The sequence below is a fragment of the Mobula hypostoma genome, chromosome 17 (genome assembly GCF_963921235.1).
Source record: "Mobula hypostoma chromosome 17, sMobHyp1.1, whole genome shotgun sequence".
Lineage (NCBI taxonomy): Eukaryota > Metazoa > Chordata > Chondrichthyes > Myliobatiformes > Myliobatidae > Mobula > Mobula hypostoma.
The window spans coordinates 56,435,944-56,459,782 of record NC_086113.1 but is presented as its reverse complement, the minus strand read 5'-3'; positions in this window follow the sequence as shown (position 1 = coordinate 56,459,782).

Genomic DNA, 23,839 nt, shown 5'->3' with positions numbered 1-23,839 from the left:
AGCATCTCCAAGTTTGCGGATGACACGAAGCTGAGCAGCAGTGTTAGCTGTGAGGAGGATGCTAAGAGGATGCAGGGTGACTTGGATAGGTTAGGTGAGTGGGCAAATTCATGTCAGATGCAATTTAATGTGGATAAATGTGAGGTTATCCACTTTGGTGGCAAGAATAGGAAAACAGATTATTATCTGAATGGTGGCCGATTAGGAAAAGGGGAGGTGCAACAAGACCTCAGTGTCATTGTACTCCAATCATTGAAAGTGGGCAGCAGGTACAGCAGGTGGTGAAAAAGGCGAATGGTATGCTGGCATTCATAGCAAGAGGATTCGAGTACAGGAGCAGGGAGGTACTACTGCAGTTGTACAAGGCCTTGGTGAGACCACACCTGGAGTATTGTGTGCAGTTTTGGTCCCCTAATCTGAGGAAAGACATTCTTGCCATAGAGGGGGTACAAAGAAGGTTCACCAGATTGGTTCCTGGGATGGCAGGACTTTCATATGATGAAAGACTGGATCGACTAGGCTTATACTGTCTGGAATTTAGAAGATTGAGGGGGGATCTGATTGAAACGTATAAAATTCTAAAGGGATTGGACAGACTAGATGCAGGAAGATTGTTCCCGATGTTGGGGAAGTCCAGAACGAGGGGTCACAGTTTGAGGATAAAAGGGAAGCCTTTTAGGACCGAGATGAGGAAAAACTACTTCACACAGAGAGTGGTGAATCTGTGGAATTCTCTGCCACAGGAAACAGTTGAGGCCAGTTCATTGGCCATATTTAAGAGGGAGTTAGATATGGCCCTCGTGGCTAAAAGGATCAGTGGGTATGGAGAGAAGGCAGGTACAGGGTTCTGAGTTGGATGATCAGCCATGATCATACTGAATGGCGGTGCAGGCTCGAAGGGCCGAATGGCCTACTCCTGCACCTGTTTTCTATGTTTCTATGTTTCTATCTCCTCAACCTTTTTTGTACTGCGGACCGGTTTAATATTGACAATATTCTTGCGGACCAGCCAACCCGGTGGGGGGAGGGTGTAGGCTTGCCAACGGACAAGAGTAACAGTCAAATATGTCGTGTTTACCCCGAGAAGGACTACCATGACCATGAAGCCTTGCGCGGGCACCTGTGTGCGCATGCGTGTACGTGCCGATTTTTTTCTACAAATCGTTTTTGGCGATTCTGTTCACGGTGGGGGGGGGGTATTAATCACGACCGGAATATAGGTGATAAGTGGCTAATACACTCTATTTCTTTTCTAAAAGGGTTTATCTAACGAATTTAATATTAAACACAGAGCGCATATTTTCCTTGCATGAATATAATGACTGTTGATCACTTGGTCTTGTATAGCCACAAGGAACCCCTTTGTTTCTGGGAAGAGGTCTCCAACTCTAAGCCAAGTGTTCAACACTTTCTTGTCGACATTTTGTCTGCTCAGATCATGCGGATGTCTTCAATGGAGAGTCATGCTCTTCCATTGGAAAATTTTTTCTTCTATTGTGATAATTTCCTCAATTTTCTGGGTTGTGCTTTCATTTAAGTTTAAAGGTGTATATTTCTTATCGGAATTGCATATGCTGGTGTGGAGTGCTGAATACTGTTTTCATTGGAGAAAATATATCATTAGCAGTTTTATCTTCTCATGGATGAAAATATATCCTTAGAAGTTTTATCTGACTGTTATGTAAACTTTTTATGTCTGTCATTCCTCTTCCTCCTATCTTCCTCCGAGGTCACGTTAATCTAAGTGTGTTCAAACGTACAAAACGTTTTCTAAAATTTGCCATTTCAGTTTTTATTTTTCTTTGTAAATTTTCCAGATCAGTTTTGGACCAAGGTATTATGCCAAAAGGATACATTAATATGGGTATAACAATATTGTTTATTGCCTTTGTTATAATTTTACTACTGAGCTCTGTTTGGCAGATTTTCTTAAGCCTTGAAGTAAATTCTGTTGAGTTTTCCCTTTATCAAACTATGATCTATTTTATTTTGTTTATTGATATCCTAGATACCTATAATGTATGTTTCAAACTCATCCATCAGTTGTGTTGTATCCTGTTGCTCTGTTTTGTATTCTATTAGCTCTACTGCACCTTCCTTTACGTTTAATGTTCTGCACTTATCCAGTCCAAAGTTCATGTTTATATCTTTCAAAAATGATTCTACTATTTGAATCAATTGCTTTAGCTTTACTGAGGAAGGAGCATGTAATTTCAGATCATCCATGTATAGAAGGTGTGTTAACAAATAATTCGATTTATTGTTTCTGATTTGATATCCTACTTTTGTCCGATTCAGTAAACTGGAGAGCACGTTTAAAGCTAGACAAAACTATAGTTGGCTTAGAGAGTCTCCATGAAAAATGCTTCAGTTTATTTTGACAATGGCAGTTGTTCTTTTTTGGTTGTTAAGGTACACCAATGCTTCATCAGATGTTGAAGGAATTTCACAAGTACATATTAGGTGTAGTTTATATATATTAAGAACTTCTATTAACCTTGACAGTGAGACAGAATCAATTACCTTTTGGTAGTCAATATGACAAAGTGAAATATTTCTGCATTTCTACCGGGTTTGATTCAGGAATACAGGATCTATTATCTGTTGTTCTTTACATCATATTCACTTTTAAATCATATTCATGACCTGCTTGTCAAGATTTAGGACAAGGAGAAGATTCCAGCTGAACTCAGGGATACCATGATTGTCACACTCTTTAAACGGTGTGACAAACTGACTGCAGAAATTATAAAGGCATCTCCCTCCTCTCTACAACGGGAAAGATACTCACCCAAATTTTATGTGACTGGCTTTCATCTCTGGCAGAAGATCTGCTGTAGTCTCAGTGTGGCTTCCGTCCAGCCAGAGGAACATCTGACATGATTTTTACAGCACGTCAATTGCAGGAGAAAGCCTGGAAACAAAAACTTCCATTTTATATGGCCTTTGTAGACCTTATAAAAGCATTTGACTCTGTAAATCATCCTGCCCTTTGGCAGGTACAGTCTAAAATCAGGTGCTTGGAGAAATACCTCAAGATCCTGCAGCTCCTACACAATGAAATAAGTGCAGCAGTCATCAGCAACAGCAGCTCTGAAACTGATCTTTTAAGGTTGTGACCAGGATCAAACAGGGGTGCTTCATTACCCCATATCTGTTTGCCATTTTCATTGCAACCATTCTTCACCTCACAGGCCAAGACCTCCCACAAGGAGTCCAGATTCTCTGTAGGACAGATGGGGGAGGGGGAGAGGGCTCTTTAACCTTAACAAGTTCAAGGCAAAGAGCGAAGTGTCAACTACTTCCATTATGGAGTGCCAATATGCAGATCTAAACATCAAGAAAACCCAGGTCCTGCACCAACCTACACAATATCAAACTCCTAAACCTCCAACCCTCCAAACTGACAATATCTCTCCGAAGAACACTGATCATTTCCCATATCTTGGCAGCCTTCTTTCTTTAAGAGCCAACATTGACCTTGAAGTAAATCACAGAATAGGCTTTACAAGTGGAGCTTTTGCCAGGCTGAGAAAGAGGGTTTTTGAAGATCGGGATATCAAGACCAACACTAAGCATCTGGTCTATAAATCTATCGTCCTCCCCTCCTTGCTATATAGAGCAGGGTCATGGACAACATACACCAGGCACATAAAATAGATAGAAACATACCATCAAAGATGCCTCCGAAAGATTCTGAGAGTTAGCTGGAAGAACAGGCGTACTAACTCCAGCATCCTGGAGAAAGCTAACATTAACTCCATAGCCTCAATACATCATCCGTATGCCCGACTCCCACCTCTCTAAAGAACTCCTATTTGGTCAACTCAAGGATGCAATGTGCACTCCTGGAGGGCAGAAAAAGCAATTCAAGGACAATATCAAGACCCATCTGAGGAAGTGCTACATTAACCTGAATAGTTGGGAGAAATTATCACAGGATAGGAAAAGCTGGAGAAGGACTGTCTATGAGGGGACTACTCAGCTCATGAATACCTCCACCATGCCGCTGAGGCTAAGAGGCTTCAACGTAAGGTGAGACCGGGAAAGGGCCAGCCGGCTACATCCACCAACACCTCAATGACCTACACCTGCCAACACTGCAATAGGACTTGTGGATCACGGATCAGCCTCTTCAGTCATCTCAAGACCCACAAGTGACCAGGTCAATCATCAGATGAAGAAGCATACTCAACTACGAGTGATCGCTGCTGATCATCCTTTCAAACCTTACGGCATCCTTTCTGCTTGTCTGTAAGTATATTGTGGCTATCTCAATGAGTGGTGATTAGCTCCGAGAAGCATGATGCTACAATTTGTAGTTTGTAAACAAGTAATAGGACGATATTTTGATGGGTCATTTGTGATTTCTCCTTTAGGTAAGAGATACATTTTATCTTCTGTCAAAAATTCAGGCACGTTTTTGGCATTTTTAAGAAAACCATTCATACGTATTAATAGGATGAAGTTGTCCATTTTTATGCCAATAATTATGAACATTATCACTGTCAGTACTTTTCCAGTCATCAGTATCTTTTATTACGGCTATTAGCATATCCATTGTAACTTCAGTTGTTTGCCTAGCTTCAATTGTATATGTCCTTTTCAACTTCCTAAACCAACTTGCTTCTTGATTGCGCATCATCCTGTTTGACCAGATATTAGACCAAAAGTTCATTTCTCTGTGGTTGTTGTTAATTCTGTGCTAGGAGTTGGGTGCATTGAATTTAGTTTCAATGCCCTGAATAAACCTTCTTCATTGCCTCTGAACTGATAATTCTGATTTCTTCGTCTGGCACATTTCATGTATCTATTTAGTCTGGCTTTGTATGCACCAAGCTTTTGTTTTAGTGTATCTGTAAATTATACAATGGTTTTGTTAGGTTGATTATGTCTTGTATGGACCCTATATTTCGTTACTATTTTCTTAGCTTTTCTCTTAACTTTCTTGCTCAGATTATCCGTTTTATACTCCATTAGGTGGGCTATTGCTGCTCTTCAGGTTTCAATTTTGTTTCTGAATCTCTTTGGTCATTTTGGGGTTCTCCTTTCATTACTCAGTTTTGGGTTTCTGTTAATGGGTGTCTCTATTTTGGAGCCATTGCACTGCACGGCTGTAAATGCTGTGTAGTATGTTATTATGGTATTTATGTCTTTTCTCAGCTCGAGCTGGTAAAACCTGAGGCATGGGCGTAGTGAAACACACTCATTCTCAATTGCTAGGAACTTTCAGACTATCCTAGTGGTGTTTAGTATTGTGGTTTTCTGAAGATTTACATAAATATTGCTGAGTTGGCTGAATTGTTTAATGCTATTGTGTAATGATGATCCCAGTTGTAAGTATTACTATTGGGATAATGTATCCCCTGTTCATGTTCCAAAGTCTTTCAATTTCCTCTTTTAATTCAGCCTATTTCTGGTGTTTCTCGTTTATTGATTTCTGTATGTTGTGTGTGTTTGGAATAGCTACATAAATTAAGTTACTTGTTCCTGCTTGCTTATCCTGTGATATTATATCCAGATGGTTATTATGGATTGTCCTCTACCTAATAAAATGGTCACTGAGGGTACAGTTATCACACTTTGCATGAAAAAGTTGCCCCTCAGGTCCCTTTCGAATCCTTCCTCTCTCACCCATTTGACATACTGTAGCTGTGTTGCAAGCTCTGAACCTGCTTTACTGTGCACTGCTAATTGCTGCAATTTCCTTTGCATTTCTTGTGCAAGAAGCTGATAGTCACATCAAATATGATCAACTGACTCTTCTGAGCATTGGCAAGTCAGCATTTACTCACAATGTGCCGCCTTTTCTACACTGGAAACTCCTGCTTACGTGATCCATGGGAGGCTCACTTACTACACTGTTGCTACCTTGGAAGCAGCGCCAAAGGCAAGGGAAAAGGCATGATGTCTTGACGAGTTTGAGACAGCATGCTAATCGTCCGCTGCTACCTAGCATACTCCTGGTTAACGTTCAGTCCCTGGACAATAAGTTGTGCAAACTGAGAGCCAGAATCTCCTACCAGCGGGAAACAAAGGAATGTAACATTTTGTGCTTCATGAAGTCCTGGCTGACGGAAGAGATACCAGATCACGCCATCAAGCCCCTTGGGTTCTCCCTGTTCCGGGCACACAGGTTGAAAAACTTCTCTGGGAGGAGTAAAGGAGGTGGGATATACCTAATGGTCAATAATGCTTGGTGCAACCCCTGGAAAGTGCATGTCCTCAAATCCTTTTGTTTCTCGGACCTGGAGAACCTGGTGCTGCTGTGTAGATCTTTCTTGCTGACGAGAGAGTACACGGCTGTTACTATCACAGCTGAGTACATTCCACTGCTGGCTGATGCTGACCTGGCTCTGAAGGAACCGTACGAGACCATCAGCACCTGGAGATTGCTTCTTCATTGCTGGAGACTTTAATAGAGCATCGCTGTGTAAAGTCTCTCCGAAGTTCTGTCAACACATCCAGGTGAGCACCCAGGGAGATAGCACACTCGACCGCTGCTACTTTCCCTTCTGCAATGTTTACAAAGTGCTCCTCTGCTGGCCGTTTGGAAAGTCGGATCACTCCTCCATCCTGCTTCTGCCTGTGTACTGGCAGAAGCTGAAACAAGAGGCGGCCTTAGTTGAAACCGTCCACCATTGGTCCAACCAATCAGTCACCATGCTACAGGATTGTTTTGATGACGTCGACTGGAATGTCTTTCATGATGAGGATGTCTCCAAGTTCACAGAGGGGGTCACAATCTTCATCCAGAAGTTGTCCCTCAAAGTCAGTCAGGATTTATCCAAAACAGAAACCCTGGATCAACAGTTATACGCATGTTACGTTCACCACACAAGACAGAGCTTTCATCGCCAGTACCCACCAGGAACTCAAAAAATGCAGCTATGATCTATGCAAAGTCATCTAGGCAGCGAAACGACAATGCAGGGACAAGATCCAGACACAACTCTCCATCAACAATACACACAGCTTATGGCAAGGTCTGCGTTACATCGCAGACTTCAAAGCTAAAAGCAGTGGTACTGCCAACATGGCTGGCTGTCTCCCAGATGTGTTAAATCTTTTTTACCCTCGGTTCGGTGTCACCAAACTGATCCCCTGAGGAGAGCCATCAATGCGACCTGCACCTTGGTCATCTCTGAGGCTGAAATACGCAGGTATTCCCAATGAGTGGACAGCTGCAAGGCTGCGGGACCGGACGGCATCCCAGGGCGAGTACTCAGGATGTGCTCAGCGCAACCGGTTGATGTGTTTAGACATTTTTAATCTCTCCCTCTCCCAGTGCAGAGTACCCTCCTGCTTCAAAACATCCACCATTGTTCCTGTACCTAAAAAGACCAAGGTAACATGTCTGAACGACTGGCGTCCTGTTGCACTCACCTCAATAATAAGCAAATGCTTTGAGAGGCTGGTCGAGGACTACATCTGCAGCATGCTACCACACTGGGTCCCTACAGTTCGCTTACCGACAGATGATGCAATTGCCACAGCTCTACACACCATCCTTACACATCTGGAGAAAAGGGATCTTCAGGGAGCGGTGTCTCATAAAGGCTGCGTCCATTATTAAGGACCTCCAGCACACAGAGCATGCCCTTTTCCCACTGTTACCATCAGGTACAGAAGCCTGAAGGTGCACACTCAGAGATTCAGGAACTGCCATCCGATTCCTAATTGGACATTGGACACTACCTCACTTGTTTTTAATATACAGCATTTCTGTTTTACGTTTTTTAATATATTCAATATACATTTACTTGTTTGTTTATTATTATTATTTTTTATTTTATTTATTATTTTTTTCTCTCTGCTAGATTATGTATTGTGTTGAACTGCTGCTGCCATGTTAACAAATTTCATGTCACATGCTGGTGATAATAAATCTGATTCTGATTATGTGAGAACGCTGTTCTTGGACTACAGTTCAGCATTCAACACCATAAATTCCCCCAGGCTTAACAAGAAGCTCAGAGACCTCGGCCTTCGCCCTGCTTTGTGCAGCTGAATCCAGGACTTCCTGTCAGATTGCCAGCAGGTGGTGAGAGTTACTTCTGCCCCTCTGAACCTCAACACAGGAGCCCCCCACCCTCAGGGCTGTGTCCTAAGCCCCCTCCTTTATTCTGTGTACACCCATGTCTGTGTCACCACCCACAGCCCCAACCTATCTGTTGATTGTTTCCTGATTGGGCAGGGCATCGAAGGATATAGGAGAAGGCAGATGTATGGGGTTGAGTGGGATCTGGGATCAGCCATGATGGAATGGCAGAGCAGACTCAATGGGCTGAATGGCCTAATTCTGCTCCTATGTCTTATGGTGTAACAAGAGCAGAACTGACCCCATTGAAATGTCTGAAGAAACAAGGAATAAGCAGTGGTGACATATGTTGTGTTATCTGCATATGGCAAGAGTGGAAAGCTGAAGCAGGGACTGCACGGTCTGGGTCACAGCAGATCAACACTCAGACCCCTGAGAGGCCTCCTGGTGCTGTGAGCCCTAATGCTGTACTTCCCACCTCACAAGGTTAGCATTTCTCTCCCATTGCCTCGCAGGCTGCACAGTCACACTTAGTGGAACAGTCATCAGGTCTGTGGGAGACACTGCAAGTGAAAAGGCGCAGGCTGACTGCAGCCATAGTGGAGTACTACAGTGCATCATTGTCGTACCCCTAGAAACCAAGCCTCAGTAATGGACATGACAAAGATGTTTAGCTAACAGGCACATGTTAATAAGAGCTTCGGTGCAAACTTGAATTCATTGTTGAAAGATTTACTACAATTATTTTGGACTCAATATTTTTTATTTCAACTATTCCTTGCACAGTAAGTTGTATTTCAAAGTGGTGTTGCTCCACAATGGAAGACACAGGATAGGCGGTCAAGTTAGTTTGCTTGTTAGAAAAAAGGATACATGTAATTTTACTTAGAAAGGGAAAACTCAACACAAGTCTATCACCATGACACACATCCTATTTTGACTAAGCTAGTGACGCACTTCACTTGCTTCCTCTCTAGATATTTCCTGGTGCCTGCAGCTTTGATGAGGCCCTGCAGTAGATAAGTTACTCACCCTGTGAAGATACAAATGACCTACTGCAAAATGTTCTTCACTCCTTGCTGAATGCTGCTTACTGATAAGTAATGATGCAGCTGGCCGTTATAATAAAACTGATCAATAAACGCAAAGTAATGGTTTTATAATTAGTCATCTTTTGAGTATCCCTTTTAAAATACATTAACTTTGATTGTTGGTCAATCGCAAAGTTTTCGTTTACTCTAAAAACAAATAGAGCTTCTGACTGTGTGAGCTTTCTCCAGCTGCTTCAGTCTTCTCTCACATCCCACAATGTGTAGATAGGAAGGTTAATTGGTCACTAATTTGCCCCTACTGTAGATATGAGTAGTCAAATGTGAAGGGAGTTGAGGAAAATTAATAGAAAGATGTTAGTATAAATTGGTGCCATGATGGCTGGCACAGACTTAGCAGCCTATTTCTGTTCTTTATCCCTTTATGACTGTCATTTATACCAAATTACATTATTTAAAGTGTCAAACTGTATCGCTTCTCCTTGGATTGAGGTGTGTGACTTCCTGTGAATTCTGATACATTCATGCCCCAGCAGCTTTCCTGTAGAATAGGGGTTGCCAACCCGTCAATCGCGATCGACCAATCGATCTTTGAGACTTTCCCAGTAGATCCCGAAAAAAATCAAAAATAAATACACAAATACTGTTGTAAAGTGAGCATGATAAAAATAAGTAATACTAATTAGGATAATGTTAATTTAGCAATACTTTTGCTATTGAATGCTGTTTATAAACAGCGATTGTTTCCGGGTTGCAGGGTTTTGGTCCCGTTCTTTCTACCCAGTGTGCACAGGTGTATTTCCCCTGCCATGCACCGTGTTTGCAGCGTAGCTTGTGCTGCATCAAAGTGACCAATTAGATTAGATAAGAGTACAGACTGTCGCAAAAATCAATATATAGCAGTGTCCCCAACCTTCGGGCCGTGGACCGATACTGGGCTGCGAAGCACGCAGGGATGCAGCGGTATCCGGAACCCACCCAGCACATCTTTAAGAAAAAAAGCCAAAATAAACATGCTAATTAATTAGGTGCCGCCCAGTACGTAAATGTCGGCCCAGATCAGAGGCGACGCAATCAGCAATCGCCATAGAAACCGGCATAAGCACCAACCTGATGGGCCACAAGGCTCGGGACAGACTCTAACTTTAACTTTAACCCCCCAAAGAGCGCAATTTGTGCCTGGAAAGTTGAGGAGCTAAAATCGGGGATGAAGGCCCAGCAATCGTTATTCACAAAACATGCTGCTCAAAATAAGACTACTATTGAAGCATCATTTTGTGTAAGTCACCTTCTGGCTAAACACAAGAAGCCTTTTACAGATGGTGAGTTATTCAAGGAAGCAATGGCCATTACCGCAGAAACTGTTTTTAATGACTTTAAAAACAAAAACATCACAACTGTAATACATAATATACCGCTTGGCCCTGCAACGGTGACGAGGAGGGTAGAGTCACTGTCAGAGGACGTGAATATTTTTCACTGCAATTCGATGAATCCTGGATGTAATGCAAACAGCTCAGCTTGTATTTGTCAGAATGGCTTTCCAAGATTTTACTACAAAGGAGGACTTCCTCACTCTTTTGCAATTAAAGGAGAGAACGAGAGATGAGGATATTTACAATGAGTTTTAAAAATATGTCCGTGAAAATGACAACCTCATTCATAAACTGGTGGCAATTACTACTGATGTGGCCCCAGCAATGCGCAGTGTGTGCATTGGTTTTATAGCACTAAAAGTCAGTGCCTATTTCAGGTCAACTTATCTATGTGAAATTTCATTTTCACAGATGAAAATTATTAAATCTACGTACAGGAGCTGTCTTACTGACAGACACCTCACAGACTGTCTCAGACTGGCTGTCTGTGGTTATGAGCCAAACTTCAGGAAACTAGCAGAAAGTATTCAGCCCCAGTCATCACACTGAGTGCAACAGTCAATTTTTATTCATTTATTTTTCGCGTTGAAATAAAATTAAATAATGAAACTTAGAATTAAAGGTGTGAAGTATTGTAATATTCTTAAAGAAAGACACCTATGGCCTGTTTGATATGCTAGTTACAGTGTTTTCTTGATTGAATTAATTTGAGAGTTTGACAAAAGTATTTTGTGTAATTCAAATACAATTAGCCCAAATAAAAGGCCTCAAGTTGTAAGTACAATCCGAACTGCTTTTTCTCTAAACGATTTAGTAGGTAGATGTCGCCTTTCACTAAGGTCGAGGTAGGGGATCTTGGGCTTAAAAAGGTTGGTGACCACTACTGTAGAAGGTGGATCCATGCTCACATTCAGCCTCCCATTCACAGGACCATTCCAGGTTGCTGTAGGTGTCTCTGCTACATCTCACAATTTGTTGCTTGCTGTGTGGCATTAGGGCATAACCTGAATGGGGTCTGAGGAAGACTAAACATTGTGCAGTCTTCTGTGGATACGCATGTGGCTTTGGAGGCCGAAGGCCGAAGCACACATGCGGTTGCAGGTTGGACATGGCATGGTGGTTGTTAGAACAGGCTTTGTGGCATCATCTCATGCTGCTGCAAGGCGCTGATTTTGGTCACCCTCAAAGTCAGGGCGTGTCACGCAGCCCTGTCAGCTGTGGACTCCTCAAGTTGTCAAGGCTGCAGGTCTGCCCATTTGATGTACGATTTCAGATTGTCTTTGAATCTCTTTTTTGGAACGGCCCTGATTGCGACTGCCATGCTCAAGCTCACCGTAGAGCAGCTGCCTGGGGATTCTTGTTTCACCCATGTGGATTACGTAGCCAGTCCAGCATAGCTGGGCCTGGAAGATCCTTGCCTCAATGCTTGTGGTATTGGCTCTGTCAAGGACTTCCTGGCTGGTGATTCAGTCCTGTCATCAAATCCTCATGATGGACCGCAGAGAGTGCATGTGAAACTGTTCCAGCTGTTTGATGTGCCTGTGGTACAGGGTCCAGGTTTCACAGCCGTACAGGAGAGAGGTGAAGACCACAGCCTTGTACACCTTGAGCTTGGTTGAAAGCTGAATGTCCTTGTGCTCCAGAACTTTGACACGGAGTTTCCCGAGTGCCTGGCTGGCTTTCTAGATCCTTGCTATGATCTTTTTGTCAATGGATCCGTCACTGGAGATGGTGCTTCCTAGATACTTGAAGCTCTCCACATTCTTCAGGACAGTGCCGTTGATGGTGATGCATGGCTGAGGAGGGTGACTCTCTGGCGCAGGTTGTAGGAGAACTTCTGTCTTACCGAGGCTGATTGTCAGGCCGAACAGCTTTGGGGCTGCGGAGAACTTGTCGACAATCATCTGCAGGTGGGCCATGAGGGGACAGTCATCAGCAAACAGGGCTTCAGCGATGAGCCTCCTCAACGTTTTGGTCTTTGCAGCAAGGTGTCTCAGGTCAAACATCGATCCGTCTAGGTGATATCTTATGTAAATACCCAGGTTTAGGTCCTCAACAGCATGTTTCAGCATTTGGGTGAAGAAGAGGTTGAAGAAGCACTGGTGCTAGAACGCACCCTTTCTTCACGCTATTTGAGATGTTGAAAGTCTCAGATAGGGAACCATCTGAGAACACTTCTCCTGTCATGCCATCGTGGAGCAGGCGGATGAGTGCAGTGAATTTCTGCGGGCAGCCAAGCTTTCTAAGGATGATCCACAGCACGTTTCTGTTGATCGTGTCAAACGCCTTCGTCAGATCAATGAAGACAGAGTATAATGTCATGTTCTGTTCCAGGCACTTCTCCTGTATCTGTCTCACTGTGAAGATCATGTCGACAGTGCTGCGTTCAGGACGAAAGCCCCATTGCGACTCAGGAAGGTTCTCTTCTGACACTGTTGGAATCAGTCTGTTGAGGATGATGTGGGCGAGGATTTTTCCGGCAATGGAAAGTAGTGAGATGCCTCTGTAGTTCCCGCAGTCGGTCCTTGAACCTTTATTTTTGTAGAGGGCAATTATCGTTGCGTCTCTGAGGTCAGGGGGCATCTCTTCTTCCCAAGTGCTAGTCAGGGTGCTGTGGAAAGCCTCAAGTGATTCCTTGCTGAGTGCCTTGTACAGTTCAGCAGGTATTCCATCCTTGCCGGACGCCTTGCCACTGCTCATCTGCGCGATAGCCTTCTTGACTTCATCTGTCGAGGGAGGATCATCTAGTTCCTCGTGAATAGGCTGTTGAGGGATTTGGTCCAGAGCAGACTGGTCGACCAATGAAGGATAGTTCAGGAACTGGCTGAAATGCTCTTTCCATCTGTGTTGGATGCTCTCTTTGTCCTTTAGCAGTGTGGTTCCATCAGCGGACAACAGTGCAGATGAGCCAGATCTTGAGGGGCCGAAGATCAGCTTGATGGAGTTGAAGAGCAGCTTCGAATTGTTGATGTTGATGAAGTGTTGCACCTCTTCAGCTTTCCTATCCCACCACAGGTCGTGCATCTTGCGAATTTCCCATTGGGCATGGCCCTGAAGGGACTTGAACTGTTCTTTTTTGGCAATGGAGCTTGGGTCATTTTGCCACTCCATGAATGCTTTGTTCTTCCTAGCCAGGAGATCTTTGATGGCACTGTCATTCTCGTCGAACCAATCTTGGTGGTTCCGGTCCTTGGGGCCGAGGACTGATTTTGCTGTCTCCGTCACCATTTCTCTAAACTGATTCCACTTCTGGGTTGGCCCACCAGTTAGTGGTCCGGAACTTGTGAAGATACAGACTCTTGGAGTCTGGCGGTGTTAAAAGCTGTTCTGATGAAGTTAGGGCGCTTGGGATGGTGGGGAGCAATACGTAGCTTCAATATGGTGCGGACTAGCCTGTGGTCAGTCCAGCACTCCGCTCCTCACACGGCTCTGGTGATGAGGACATCCTGGATGTCTCGGCGATGTACTGTAATGTACATGTGCCAATGTTTGGATCTTGGGTGCATCCATGTCGTCTTGTACTTGTTCGTCAGCCTGAACACTGTGTTTGTGATGAGGAGGTCGGATTCTGCACATTTACTAAGGAGCAAGAGGCCATTGCTGTTCATATTGCCAATACCTTGTTTGAATAGAACCCCTACCCAGCGACTGTGATCGCAGCCTACTCAGGCACTGAAGTCACCAAGCAGAATTAGTTTGTCGTTGGCAGGGACTGAGCACAGAACAGAGCTAAGGTCAGTGTAGAACTGTTCAATGGTCTCGTATTTGCTGGTAATGGTGGGGCATAAGCGCTGATGACTGTTGCATGACGTTTGTGGCTGAGGAGCAGACGTAGCCACATAAGCCTTTCGTTGATTCCCACGGGCAGGTCGGAGAGTTGTTTCAGGAAGCTGGACTTGACTGCTAATCCAACTCCATGAATCCTCTCTTCATCTTGCGCTTTTTCTTTCCAAAAATAAGTGTAGCCACTGGCGGTTTCAGTCAGGGATCCTTCCTCCGCAAGCCTGGTTTCACTTAGGGCTGCGATGTCGATGTTGTAGCGTGAAAGTTCCTTGGCAACAAGGGCTGTTCTTCTTTGGGGTCTTGCTGAGTTCTCTCTGTCCATGAGTGTGCGGACATTCTATGATCCTAACAGAAGTTTCTTTCTTCTCTTTTGAGTGTAACCGCATTGGCGGATGAACTGCTAGCTGCGGCAAGCTGGCCAGTTGTCTGTCTGTAGGGCAGGCAATGTTTAGGCCACCTTTTCTAGGCCCCTCCCTATCAAAGGGTGAGCAGTGCTGTCCTGAAAAGGGCTGCTCAGTCACCATTGGTGCTGCCGGACTCCTCTGCTGCCCTGGGTACAGAGAAGAATGACCACTTGTCCAAGGGCTGCCTACGTGCAGGTTTGTGACTGCAGCTCCCAGTGGTCACCTCCACCTGTTGCTTTGCCGCTCCCCCATCGCCGTAGGACTTGTATATAGATATTGAAGACTAGTAGGAATTGAAAGTTGGGAGATGAATGTTGCACAATGTAACCAGTGCGTGAAAGATATTAAAGTGGAAAAGCCTTGCACAGAGACTATCCCACTCTCTTGGCCTCAGAAGTCAGGATCCAGTGGCGCGAAGAATCGTTACGTCCGGCAACTTCCTTGGCTGCATTGGATGGCCGTGTCTTCTTAAGTGCTCTGCCGTGCCCTACGCACTCCACAATGCGCTGCTGCAACGCCTTCTCAGCCGCTGAACCCCCAGGGTTTCCTCCACCTGATCCACCGAAGCAGTCTTCGCATGCTGGGATGAGCAAATCCCTATCTCACCAAGTGTTTCAGACCCACTGGCTACCTTCACCTGGTTTAGCCGGCCTGTCGAAGCCGTTGCCCAGGGTGTGGCTGCTGTCGCATGCAAACAGCTATGGGGAGCCACAGGTGAGAGCTGGGCGTTGGTGGGGACCAGTAGATGACGAGCCACTCCAAAGGGTGCGACAAGCCCCCCCATCTAGAGGTGCTACCCCTCCCATGCACCCCATGCCCCCGGTACACTTGGGGAAAAGAGGTAATTTCTATTGCCTTTGTTGGAGCAGAGTGAAATGGGCACATCCCTGTAATTTCAGCTTGCTCAGCCTGGCATCCGTTCATAGACTGTAGTCATGTCCTTACAGAGACCTCCTACTGTGGACAGCTGAGACCTTCAACTGTGGCTGGAGCTTTGCAGGAGCTCCATGGTCCCCGTGTGCATTGTTCTTCACCAACTTGTTCAGGCCTGTCTGCCTTCTCCCTACTGTCACTGGAGCATCTATTCATTTAGTACTCAAATCACAAACAAGAGAAAATCTGCAGATGCTGGAAATCCAAGCAACACACACAAAATGCTGGAGGAACTCAGCAGGCCAGGCAGCACCTCTGGGAAAAAGTAGTCAACGTTTCAGCCCAAAATGTCAACTGTACTTTTTTCCATAGATGCTGCTTGGCCTGCTGAGTTCCTCCAGCATTTTGTGTGTGTTATTCATTTAGTAGCAATGGTTCAAAGTTCAAAAGTTCAAAGCACTAAGTAAATTTTATTATCGAAGTACATATTTGTCACCATATCAACACTGAGGTTCGTTTACTTTTGGGCATACTCAGCAAATCAATGAAAGATCAACTCGAGTGCAGAAGACAACAAACTGTGCAAATGCAAATATAAATAACAATAAATTATGAGAACATGAGATAGGAAGATCTTAAAAGTGAGATCATTGGGAGTGGGAACATTTCTGGTATTACTGGTATTGCTCGTGTTACTGTACCTCCTATTATGCTTTGGCGGTAGCAATCTGTGACCTCAGATGCAACCCTCACATCTGGGCTTCAGACACTTTCCTGTAGAAGCTGAAACCATCTGTGACCTCAGAAACACAGCTATAAAACCTGTCAGTGATATATTGGTCTGGTATTACAGGCCATTTGTAGTGCTTTCTACTGTAAATATCTTGTTGGTCCCCTCTGTAATGATTTTGGAAGTTTGCTGTAGGACTCTGAGACAAAGTTGATAAAACCAGGAACACTTCATTCTATAAAATAGTTTCGTGAATGAAAGTGGCGAATAAGAAGATTTACGGACCCATCACTGTACCTTGTACCTTTGTAAAGTCGAGAAAAGTTGATGAAAAGTCAGTACAATTATAGATCAGTTTGTCAAGGTTGAAATGTGACTTCAGTGTTATTACCTGCGGAAATGAAAAATCTGGTCTATACATCCAGTTGCTTCTTTTCATGAAATAACCTTCACAATGATGAGTGGAATGAGGCTTTTACTAACTAGACACTGTACGAGTACAATGGGTTTCAAGAGTCAGTTTGGTCAGTTCACTGCTGCTATAAAAAATGTATACAACACTTTGAAACTGGATCAAGGATTATATCCACAGCATGTTCTTGCGGACTGAACTCATTGAAACCAGCCAAGTGTGATGACAGATGAGGCAAATAAGTGTAGATGCAACTTCATGCTGCTCGCTGAGAATTACAGCAAACCGGCATTGATGAATGGACTAATGTTTCTGAGAAAATCTTCAGGCATTATTTAGGTTCATGTACCAACGGTCCTCTCCATACCATTGCTTAACAGAATAAACCACATTTAAAAAGTCTGTTTTTGAATAATGAAATACAAACTTAAGAATGACAGCTAGTGAGGAAGTTGGAAGTTCTTGAATATCGGAATGGATGAGGAACTCAAAATGAGGGGAAAAAATCTGATCAGGGTAAATTAAGAAAATATTATTTCTGCTGGTTAGTGGGTTGACTAAAAGTATCTTTAAAAGAGTGGGAATTTTATTTTGTTCAAAGTTCAAAGTAAAATTTATTATCAGAATACATACATGTCACCACATACAACCCTGAGATAATTTTTCCTGTGGGCATACTCAGCAAATCTATGGAACAGTAACTGTAAACAGGATCAGTGAAAGAGAAGGCACATAGAACTCAATAAACTGTGTATATGCAAATATAAATAAATAGCAATAAATAACAAGAGCATGACATGATAATGAGCCTTTAAAGTGGGATCATAGGTTGTGGGAACTTCTCAATAGATGAGTGTAGTTATCCTCTTTTGCTCAAGAATCTGATGGTTAAGGGGTAGTAACTGTTCTTGAACCTGGTGGTGCGAGTCCTGAGGCTCTTGTACCTTCTACCTGATGGCAGCACCGAGAAAAGAGCATGGCCTGGGTGGTGAGGGTCTTTGGTGATGGATGCTGCTTTTCTACGACAATGTTTCATGTAGATGTGCTCAATGGTTGGGAGGGCTTTACCTATGATGTACTGGGCCAAATCTACTACCTTTTGTTGGATTTTCTACTCAAAGGCATTGGTGTTCCCATACCAGACTGTAATGCAGTCAGTCAGCACACTTTTCACCACACATCTATGGAAGTTTGTCAAGGTTTTTGATATCATGCAGAATCTCCACAAACTCCTAAGGAAGTAGAGGCACTATCATGCTTTCTTCGTAATAATATTTATATGATGGGTCCAGGACAGGACCTCTGAGATAATGACACTTGGGAATTTAAAGTTACTGACCCTCTCCACCTCTGATCCTCTGATGAGTACTAGCTCTTGGACCTCTGGTTTCCATCTCCTGAAGTCTACAATCAGTTACTTGCCTTTCTGACATTAAGTGTGAGGATGTTGTTATTACACCACTCAGCTAAATTTTCAGTCTTCAGCACCTTTGATATGGCCCACAACAGTACTGTCATCAGCAAAATTGAATATGGTGTTGGAGCTGTACTTCACCACGTACTCTTAGGTGTAAAGCGAGTATCCCCGTTGTGTGCTTTTGCTGACAGAGATTGAGGAGGAAATGTTTTTGGCAATCTGAATGGATTGAGGAAATCCAGGATCCAATTGCACAAGGGGGTATTGAGGCCTAGGTCTTGGAATGTAGTTTTTGAGGGGATGAAGGTATTAAATGCTGAGCTGAAATTGATAAAGTGCATCCTGATGTATACATCTTCACTATCCTGATGTTCCGGGGTTGAGTGAAGACCCAATGAGATGGCATCTGCTACTGATCTGTTGCTCTGGTAAGCAAATTGGAAAGGATCCAAGTCACCATTGAGACAGGAGCTGCTATGTTTCAACACCAGCCTCTCAAGACTCTTCATTACCGTGGATGTGAGTGCCCCTGGGCGATAGTCACTGAGGCAGGTTATCACACTTTTCTTGGGCACCAGTATGATTGAAGCCTGCTTAAAGCAGCTGGGTACCACGCACTTCCAGAGCAAGAGGTTGAAGATAGTCGTGAACACACCAGCCAGTTGGTCAGCACAGGTCTTCAGTACTCAGCCAGGTACTCCACCCAGATCGGATGCTTTCCTCAGATTCACTCTCTTGAAGGCAGCCCGCGCATCATCTTCAGAAACTGAGACCAAAGGATCATCAGGAGACATGGGGGAGCGTGATGGTTCATCCCTGTTCTGGTGGTCAAAGCAAGCAGAGAAGGCAGTGAGCTCATCTAGAAACGAAGCTTGGCTGTCCTCCGTGCCTTTGTAGGAGGTTATGGCATTCAAGGAATCGCTATGATTTATATTCCTAAGCAGTGTAGGAAACAAAATTCGAAGTAGCATTTGAATGGGAAATATATAAATATTTTAAAGCGAGGACGAAAATAAAAGCAGATAGGGAAATAGCAGGGAAATGTGAAAAGCTTTTCCATTGAGTCAGCACAGATACGACAGGTTAAAAGGCTATTTCAATGCTGTAACTTTTGATGATTATGAAAACCTAGTCAAATTCCTTTAATCAGTCAGGAAGGGAAAACCTAAATTATTTTATCAATGATTAAAACAGCATCCTTCGTGTCTGCCTGATCTAAAAATTGTCATAAAGACAACAAAAAGCACAAGTGTACAAAACAGGTTGGACAATTTCTGAAAAGAGGCCAACTCATGAGAACATTCTGGGCATTTCCACATAAATTATTAACTGGTAGTCATAAATTATTAACTGGTAGTTTCTCTGAAGGAAAAAAAGGAAGAAAGAAACCATGGTATTATGGATCAGTGAGCCTGACATCACTAGCAGGGAAAGGCCCAGGATTAGTATTAAGCAAATTGTGCAAATACAAAAAGAAAGAAGAAATAATAATAATAACAATAAATAAATAATTAAACAATAAATATCGAGAACATGACATGAAGAGTCCATAAGTTGTGGCAACAGTTCAGTAATGGGACGAGTGAAGTTGAGGGACGTTATCCCCACTGGTTCAAGCACCTGATGATTGAGGGTAATAACTGTACTTAAACCTGGTGGTGTGAATTCTGAGGCTCCGGTACCTTCATCCTGATGGCAGCAGCACAAAGACAGCATGACCTGGGTGATGGAAGTCCCTGATGATGGATGCTGCTTTCCTGTGACACCGCTCCGTGTAGGTTTGCTCAGTAGAGGTGAGGCCTTTACCAGTGATGGACTGGGCCGTATCTGCTACTTTTTGCATTCAGCCATTGGTGTTTCCATAGCAGTCTGTGATGCAGCCAGTCAATATACTAACCACCACACACCTATTGAAGTTTGTCAAAGTATTAGATGTTATGCTGAATCTTCGCAAACTTCTAAGGAAGTAGAAGAGCAGCCGTGCTTTCTTCATAATTGCACTTACAAGCTGGGCCCAGGACAGGTCCTCTGAAATGATAACACTGAGGAATTTATTCTTTATATATCTGAAAAAAAAACTTTTGGTTTCTTCTTTTAAGAGGGGTGATTGATAAGTTTGTGGCCTAAGGTAGAAGGAGTCAATATTAGAAAACCTAGCACATTTATTTTTCAACATATTCCCCTCCTACATTTACACACTTAGTCCAGCGGTCGTGGAGCATACGGATCCCTTCTTTGTAGAAGTCGGCGTCTTGGACCTCCAGAAAGTGGTCCACAGCAGGGGTGATTGATAAGTTTGTGGCCTAGGGTAGACGGAGATGAGTTATTAACTTCAAACTTCCTGCATAATCACTCAAAGAGCTGAACAGCATGTGCATGTAATGAGAGCTGTATAACTTATCTCCCTCCACCTTAGGCCATGAACTTATCAATCACCCCTGCTGTGGACCACTTTCTGGAGGTCCAAGACGCCGACTTTTACAAAGAAGGGATCCATATGCTCCACGACCACTGGACTAAGTGCGTAAATGTAGGAGGAGACTATGTTGAAAAATAAATGTGCTAGGTTTTCTAAAATTAACTTCTTCCACCCTAGGCCACAAACTTATCAATCACCCCTCGTATATTATTGCCATGGAAGTTAGTAACTTGCTTGACATTAAGAAAACATTTGCATGATTATAAATGTTTTAATAAAATGTTTCTATTAACATAATCAATCAATAGTAGGGAGAGAAAAGAATGATATCACTTAATTAAATTATTATTACCCTTTGTCTTATAACTGCCACTGTTTTAAAATGAATGAATATGAATTCGTTAGTTTCCGCAAAGCACTCTCACTAAACTGGCCAATTAGACCATAAGACATAGGCCACTTGGCCCATCGAGTCAGGTCCACTGCTCATAATATCATAACTGTCGCAAAATAAAAGATTATAAACCCCACAAATAGATTTATCTGACTAATAAGGTGTTATCCTTCTTTCAATGCTCATTATAATTTTGCACTTCAACCTTCTCTGCCTTTATTATTGCTAAACTGTATAAAACAAAAATTCAAGTAACTCTTAGGATCAGAAATTCATCAGAGATACTGTAAGGCACAATTAAGACCATAAGGTATAAGAGCAGAACCAGGACATTTGGCCCATCAAATCTGCTCCACCATTCAATCAAAATCCGGATGAAATTCTTGCTGCTGCTTATAGACTGGCCATTGATGTTACAAAGTATATGTCTGTGTGGTGTTTGCACGTTCTCCCTGTGACTATGTGGACTTTCTCCAGGTACTCCTGTTTCCTGCTACGTCCCAAAGCCATGCAGGGTGGCAAGTTAATTAACTCTCTAAATTGCTTCTAATATGTTGGTGGAGGAGGGAACGTCGACTCAGACCATGAGAGGCCTACATCGGGCATTTTCATGCCTTACAAGGCGCATACTGGAAGTCTATGTGGGGCGCCACTCCTCACACAGACACTAGAGCAATGTGTGGTTAAGTGCCTTGCTCAAGGACACAAACACGCTGCCACAGCTGAAGCTCGAACTTGCGACCTTGAGATAACTAGACGAACGCCTTAACCACTTGGCCACGTGCCCAACATATGTTGGTGAGTGATGGAATTTTATGACTGACTAGAAAAATGGGTTTGCCTTTGATCTTTCCCGCTGTGAAATTTCAATGTACCCTTAGAGTAGGTGTTCCCAACCTTTTTAGTGCCTTGGACCAATGCCATTAAGCAAGGGGTCTGTGGACCCCTGGTTGGGAACCCCTGACTTCAATTCCTTGAACCATCGAGTAACATAGCACAGAAGAAGACCCTTTGGCCCAACTCATCCATGCTGACCAAGGAGCCATGTAAGCTAGTCCCATCTGCTCACATGTGAAACCAAATCCCTTCAGACTTATTTCCTCTCCAAGTACTTATCCAAATGTCTTCTAAATGTTGCTATTATATTTTTCTCACCTACTTTCTTTGTCTGCTCATTTCATATGTCACCCTCTGAATTCCCGTCCCTGTTAAATATTTCCCCTCTCGCTCTAATCCTAGGCTCTCTAGTTTTTGGTTTCCTTTCCCTGAGAAAAAGACTGTCTGCATTCACTCTCTGTGCCCCTCATGATTTTATACACCTCGATAAGGTCATCCTCAGTCTCCTGCGTTTCAAGGAATAAATTCCCAGCCTGCCCAACCTCTCAAGTACTGAGTCCAGGCAACGTTCTCATAAATCGTCTTTGCATCCTTTTCAGCTTAATGACATCTTTCATATAAAAGGGAGATGAAAACTTTAAATAATGCTCAAGGTCTGGCCTCACTAATGTCATGTACAACTTCCCAACTCTTATACTCAAAGTCCTGACTAACTTTAGCTGAGGTTTTACAGTCTAATGCAATGATGGTGTCCTCTTTGCACTCAGTTATCACTGAGGACACTGAACAAGTTGTTCCTGCAATGCTTCATTTAACATTTTTGTTTGGTACCCAGTGATATGTCTAATCATTACTCTTGTCTTGGATACGTGAAAGACGAAATAGTCTGTCTGAAGCATCAGTGGCTGGATATTTTCCAATTTTTTTTGAATTTACGATCATTTCTGGATCTTGCTGAGAGCCATCAGTCCCATGTGGCAGCAACCCCTCCCCTTCCCCCACACCTTGGTGATCCTGAATCCAAGAATTCAATAACAGGCCTAGCTTCCTGCGATGCCCTGTGTCAATGAGTGCACGTATGTGGGATTTCCCCTCATTAGACGATCATCTGAATACTACAAACAGCTAATCAAGCAGAATGTGTGAAGAAAGCCAATGTAATTGAATGCATCATCCCACATATTGATTCCAGCAGGCACGATGAAGACCAGCAGTTTCTGACAGCTTGAACTGAGTGCCTCGCTGTGCTTGGTCACAAAGAATCAATCACATTGCCCTATGTCTGAAATTATGTTACTAACAGGGAGGATGAGGCTGATGGATTTCATTTCGAACAGGACATGGAATTCAATGGCTTTTTTAAACAAGAAACTGGAAGTTCCATGGTCACTGTATGACTGAATTATCATACTGTCATGGTGCGCACTCACAGGACAGGACCCAGGTGCAGAAGAATGGCAGATTCTGTCATGGTGGGTATTGGCAGCGACTCAACCCAGGTGTGGAGGAACGGCAGATTCCCCAGGAAGAGACGGAAACAAAAGGTGAGACATTGAAATACCAACAGAGCGTCAAAGGCACAACCGAGTGACACTGCAAGACAAATCATTTCTCACAAACGCAAGGACTCCAACCAAGCGTTAAATGAGAGCCCACTTGAATATTTATAGAACAGGGAAAACCCAAGCCAGTCACAATTAATTTACCATAGAAACCATAGAAACTACAGCACAGAAACAGGCCTTTTGGCCCTTCTTGGCTGTGCCGAACCATTTTCTGCCTAGTCCCACTGACCTGCACATGGACCATACACCTCCCTCCATACACCTCCCATCCATGTATCTGTCCAATTTATTCTTAAATGTTACAAAAGAACCAGCATTTACCACCTCGTCTGGCAGCTCATTCCATACTCCCACCACTCTCTGTGTGAAGAAGCCCCCCCTAATGTTCCCTTTAAACTTTTCCCCCCTCACCCTTAACCCATGTCCTCTGGTTTTTTTCTCCCCTTGCCTCAGTGGAAAAAGCCTGCTTGCATTCACTCTATCTATACCCATCATAATTTTATATACCTCTATCAAATCTCCCCTCATTCTTCTACACT